Below are 6,257 nucleotides of genomic sequence, written 5' to 3' on the forward strand. Positions count from 1 at the left end.
CGCACATCGCTTTCTCCAATGCTTTTCAGGCTTCAGTTTTCATTGCATGCTTCAAACGTGCCGCAAAAGAGCTAAAGACGGTGTGTATTTAATTGGCGCCCGCTAAGCTACTTTAGCCATGTAGTGACCTATTTAATAGGTGCGCATCACCCTTTTAATAGCTTGTTTCGCTTCGGTTTTCGGTGCATACTTTAATTGTGCCGCAAAGAAATGAAGGACCGTGTGTATTTTAAAAATTCACCCGCTACGCTTTTCGGCTCCTTAAACAACAATGGGTATTTTCACGTCTGACTAGATTTTACTGTTTCTGCCACTCGATTATAAGCATTTAAACTCGTTTTATGCTGGCTTACTTCTGCCATTCTAAGATATTCCTAGGGCCAAATAATGCCAAGGAAGGCAACTAAGATTTTGTGTTAGGCTTATGATGTGCCTGCTGACGCGAGCTGTGAATGCATAAGCACCACAGCTAACTGACAACAGCAAATCCAACTACATTTTGCAGTAAATTTATTTCAGCTGCCCGGAGGCTGCAGTGAGGACCCTGGAGAAGCCGCACAGCCGTCCACACGGTCGTCACATTTATGAGGTCAGAAAAATACCAAGCACGTCTTGAGAGCCCCCTTGAAGCCTCCCGACAGCGCCGAAGAGAGCGCCACAGGTCCGTCTTAGCTTTGGGCAGGTAACAGCCAAACTAGTCGGCTCAACGGCTGTGGCTCTTTTGTGTTGCAACGCCCTTGGAGTGTCGCCATAAGACAGAAGCGGACGAGCGAAGCTATAGTGAAGCCACTGCTTGGCTCGTCTTCGGGGCCTCCCCCTTCCACGCCCCTGGCAGGTTCCGCGAGACTTGCAGCTACATTGGAGACCGTCAGGACGTGTCTTATGTTAGGCTGCAAAAATGGTCACACAAAAAAAGAATACACACAAACAAGAACTTGCGCATGCTGTTGATTTTCTGAAGTCCGCCATGGCCGTGGCATGCCGAGAATCCTTTCTCGCTCTCCGACGGTCGCCACGACAACCCGGCACCACGGAGCAGTCTTTGCTTTGGGCAGGTAACAGCCAATCTAGTCGGCTCAACGGCTGCGGCTTTTTTGTGTTGCAGCGCCCTTGGAATGTGGCCATGACACAGAAGCGGACGAGCGGAGCTATAGTGATGCCACTGCTAGGCTCGTCTTTGGGGCCTCCCCCTTCCACGCCCCTGACAGGTTCCAGATGAGACCTCACAGCGAGAGAGGATCGTCAAGCAGGTTGCTCACGGTGGTGGTAGATGGTACAGGCACGTCCCGAGAGTCCCCTGTAGCCTCCCGACAGCGCCGGAGACAGCGCCACAGGTCCGTCTTTGCTTTGGGCAGGTAACAGCCAAACTGGTCGGCTCAACGGCTGCGGCTCTTTTGTGTTGCAGCGCCCTTTGAATGTGGCCATGAGACAGAAACGGACGAGCGGAGCTATTCTGAAGCCACTGCTTGACTCGTCTTCGGGGCCTCCCCCTTCCACACCCCTGGCAGGTTCCACGAGACTTGCAGCTACATTGGGGACCGTCAGGACGTGTCTTATGTTGGGCTGCAAAAGTGGTCACACAAAAAAAGAACACACACAAACAAGAACAGTCTAGACTTGTGCATGCTGTTAATTTTCTGTGGTCCGCCATTGCCGTTGAATGCAGAGAATCCTTTCTCGCTCTCCGACGGTCGCCACGATAACCCGGCACCACGGAGCAGTCTTTGCTTTGGGCAGGTAACAGCCAATCTGGTCGGCTCAACTGCTGCGGCCCTTTAGTGTTGCAGCGCCCTTGGATATGGCCATGAACAGAAGCGGACGAGCAGAGCTATAGTGAAGCCACTGCTAGGCTCGTCTTCGGGGCCTCCCTCCTTCACGCCCCTGGCAGGTTCTAGACGAGACCTCATAGCGATCCAGGATCGTCAAGCAGGTTACTCACGGCTGTGGTAGACGGACATCGTGCTTCGCTGAGCCCTTGGTAGTCGGAGCTGCCGTTTGGAAGACCAGGGACGAATATCATCTCGCAGAACGCACCCGAATCATCAGGTATCGTCTCCACCGTCGATTGGTGGACATGAGCGGACAGGTGGAGCCCACGTACAGTTAGTGCTCTGGTCGGGATCCGCGAGGTTCTCCATTCTGCGTCTTCCACGGCTGCGCCCGGAGTCCCAAAGAAGCAGCAGGTCTCGGCAAGTAATTCAGTCGCTGCAGCAGAGGAACATGGATGATAAAGGCGAATCGCAACGATTTACCAGTTAGCAATGGCGATGAAAGGGACCTAGAGGGTCGAAAACTTACCCTTCTCGATGTGGCTTCCGACGGCTCCCGGCTGCGGCTCCCGGACAGCTGACGCCGAACGTTCGATTCCGGCCCGCTTTTATACCCTCTTGCTTCTTCTTCTTCTGCGTTCTTTGTCTTGTTCTTCTTCTGTCGAGGTTCAAGTCAGCGCCACCTAGAACAATTTTAATATAGGTGGCGTTGTTCAAGACGGAATCTCGGTTTGCGATAGTTTCACGTAGTTTCGAAGCTTTTCTCCTATCAACGGCGTCGTCCGTATGTTCACGCGTTTCATTCTAACACCCTTTGAGCTTCATTTCCTGAAACACCGCACTAAGTCGTTTGTTATGTTTGAATTTTTGCATGGCCACGTCAGCACTTCATTGATCGTCGTTGTCCTCTTCTTTTGCCAGTTCATCGAGAAGTTTATGACGCACGCGCGAGAAGTTCAAAACATGCACGCTCAAAACTGTGTTTAAAAAACTTCAGTGGTCTGGAAAATAATCTCAATAAGAAAGAAGACAAGTTCATAGCGATTTGACTGAAGTTATAGCAGTCAAGATGATCTATTCTGCATTTTAGCCGAATGCTTTTCGTAATAATAAATATAATACTTTTTCGTTCCCCTGCCGAATGTTATGTTTGGCGAAATAATTTTGTTCTTTTTCAGGTGGAGTTTTTATAACTCGTTATCAACCCCCCATGTTATTCAACTTCGTTTTCTTTCTCGACGACTTTAACTTTCATGCCCTTCTTCATTCGTCTGTCTGAAGTTCTCTGGAGCCAGGTGGTTGTTGCAGCAAAAATCGGAGGCGGAATTACTTTGCCTGAAAAGAAGAAAACGCTTTAACCCAGCATGTACCGCTCGAACTACTGCACATTCACTGGTGATCCAAAGCTGGAACGTGGTAGAGAGGGAAATCGAGCAGTATAGTGTATAAGAAGAAGAAGGTAGCCAGTGTTCAATGCCGTTTGCGATTATATTCAGGCAACCAAGCGTATACCTTTGTGATCTTTAATCAAAAAATTATTTATTACTCCCCAGGGCAGAGTGAAGTAAACGCAGCTGAGTGGTAATCATAACACCTGAAATCTCAAAATTGCTCAACTTGATTTTTTTGTTTGCTCTTTTTATGTTGTTTTTATTTTTACATTAGTCTTATTATAATACCAATTCATTACACATAGTTAAAATGATCGCAGAAAAACTGCACTACACTTTCTTGGCCAATCCCCCTGAGTGGGTATGAGCCAACATCCCAGGGAAACAAAACAAAACAAAGCCCCTGTTACACTTTTTCAGTGCAATGGGAGATGTAGTCAGAGCGGTTAAAAAAAAGCTGGAGTGCAAGTTATCAGAAGGTCTTAGCAGCAGATGTGAATCCATTCTTTTTCCAGAATTTTTTCTCTTGATGTGCCCGACCAGAGATACAGTGTTTTTTATAATGTGAACGCAAGACTAATCATAGAATAGGATATTGTTCTTTCCGGCAAACGTAGTATAGCTGGCGGATATTTATTAATGTAATTTTTAAAGAAGTTTGCAAAGGTTATGATGCTTCTCAAGAAAAGCAGACGTACTAAGAACATCGAAGAATAATTGACAACGCATCGTGTTAGATTACGTATGCCATAGAAAATGACACAGCTCTTCTTTCAATCATTCACTAGCTCGCCCAACTTGTGATTCTGCTTCATGCTAAGACTCATGTATCGGTAATTATCCCGTGCCTGTCCGCGGAAATCAACGGTATTTTATTTGTCTGACATTTGCGGCAAACGCTGTTTTTTCTTCGCTGAACGCTAACGTTTTACGTTCCCGCAGTATAATGGCTGTGATCTGGCACCAGTTTCCAAACGGAATTCCTACAAAAGCAGCTTTTTTATTATTATTCACGGTTGCAATCAGTTATATGGATGAATAATTGCAGCACGGCATTTTTGATGCAGGCACTGCAGTGACGAACTACTGATTTGGTTCTCAGTTATTACACCATCTCTTTTTTTCACCTCTTTTTCCATACCACCTACTGTTCCTGACCATGGCGTTTATTTGCGCGTATTCCTTCTCTTGAGTTGCCGTTTACGGATTGTCTGCAGTGCGTGTTGTCGCGTCACAAAATCCCCTAATTAGGCACTGCAGTATGATTTGTGCAAGCAATGGCAGACCAACTCTGGGGAAAGATCAGTTCTTCTCGTGGTCTGAGATCCCAGAGCTCGAAATATTGGACTTTTGTTTTCCTTGATATAAAATGTTGTGGCGAAACACCTCGTGGCTCTAGTGGTGGATAATAAGAGTTTATAACAGCGACAGCGTATGACTTGTGGCTTAACTGAAACGAGGTCTCGCAGACCACTGCTACACCTTCTGCTGAAAGGCTTCACAATCATTCATCACTTCAGCAACCAAGAAAATATATTCTGCCTTAATTTATATTCATTACCTTCCTCGCGACCAACTAAAATCGGAAATTAGATAAAGATCCGGCTGACTCTCGCACATTTAATCTTCATCTTCCTCTTCCTTGCTGTTATGGTGAGCGACCCATGCATTTAAGCGGGTACGCAACATGAACAATAGAATACTATCATCATCAACGTGGTCGTCCTTGTCATTATCATCAACAGCAACCCCACTACCACTTGTTTGTTTTTTTAATGAAGTGTACCAAAACAGCCGAGGTCGAACGCTGTTGAAATGGTACCTCGATTTTACTTGCTTTAGGAAAGAACTAGGCTAGAGGTTTGCAGGGATGGGGGTCAGTGGTTTAGGCGAAAACGCCATGCTTCAACTACAATATGCATCGAAGGGTTTGACGCGTTCCATTTCAAAACTGTATCTGCTCTACCACGATAAGCTTGGCATTGATTGAAGTGCGTATATAGAAAAAGTCGTGCGACGACTCACGCGGGCGGATCACTCAAAAAATTACAGAAATTTTCTTGCAGAACGAACTTGTACATGGGCTCTTTTTTCCCACGAACTGTACGCGAGTGGAATCGCCTCCCTGGTGGGATTGTGGAGGCGGCGACCGTGGCGTCATTCTTATCGGAACTTAAAAACTTATAGCATCTCTTGCTGCCATATTTGTACTCTTTGTTTTGTGACGTTGCATTGTTAGTACACAAGTGATGTTAGTACGCACTTATATAGGTATTATGTTATGCGCAATTACATGTCATGCACTGTATATTTTTCTTTTTACCGCGTTAAAACCAGTGTGTCCGCGGCATTCTCTGTGCGTAATATATTGTGAAAATGTTCAGTGTGCTATATTTATATGTTACCCACTCCTGCTTATGCCTTCACTTTGAAGCCAGCAGAAATCCTGTAAAAAATAAATAAAATAAATAAACACGCAGTCGCTGCTCGGCGTTGTCGGCGTTCTAAACGTAGACTATAGTCGAACTTGTATGCATCCAGCGCTTCTGGCGGTGTCAAACGCAAGAAAGAAGGAAAATAAACCAGCTTCTCTTCCTAGAGCCGTTGGGCAGCTCTCGATTTTTACTATTATTACATTTAGTGTTTCATTATTATAGGGTAATCAGTTAGCGTTCAGAAGAATTTCATTTAATATTTATGCCTCAGTCATTCAAAAATTCTATTCTCTCACTTTATTTCACAATGTGCCAAAATAATCCCGTCTTGCCAAAACAAAGTAATCATATTTGCCAAACCTAGAAAATCCCAAGTTGTTGACTTACATTAACCGCCGGCTTCTTGGCCAATCCTCCTTAGTGGGTAAGAGCCACAAGAGAGGATGAAGCAAGCAAGCATGCTATAAACTACTCAATTCATGGCTGATCTCTTACCATGCGTATTCACCAAAATAATAGGCTGAATAAGAACCACTTAAACTGGGAAGCTTGTGGCACGTACTCATTTTGTCAGTCTAACGGATTTATATATTCTACTACTCATTTAGCCATGCTGTATTGCTGTTATTTATTGAAAGTCCTTTGCTAAAGGGCCACTTACC

The 6,257-nt window shown here is 45.5% G+C and overlaps 1 long non-coding RNA gene across 1 annotated transcript; it reads right to left on the reverse strand.

The window, feature by feature from the left end:
- Positions 1-493: 493 nt before the first annotated feature.
- Positions 494-2,363, reverse strand: LOC142775624 (uncharacterized). The gene is made up of 2 exons (XR_012886848.1): positions 2,299-2,363; positions 494-2,205 (listed from the first exon to the last, which is right to left on the reverse strand). It is a non-coding gene; the product is annotated as an uncharacterized LOC142775624 (long non-coding RNA).
- Positions 2,364-6,257: the final 3,894 nt, after the last annotated feature.

This window comes from Rhipicephalus microplus, chromosome 2 (genome assembly GCF_043290135.1).
Source record: "Rhipicephalus microplus isolate Deutch F79 chromosome 2, USDA_Rmic, whole genome shotgun sequence".
Taxonomy (NCBI): domain Eukaryota; kingdom Metazoa; phylum Arthropoda; class Arachnida; order Ixodida; family Ixodidae; genus Rhipicephalus; species Rhipicephalus microplus.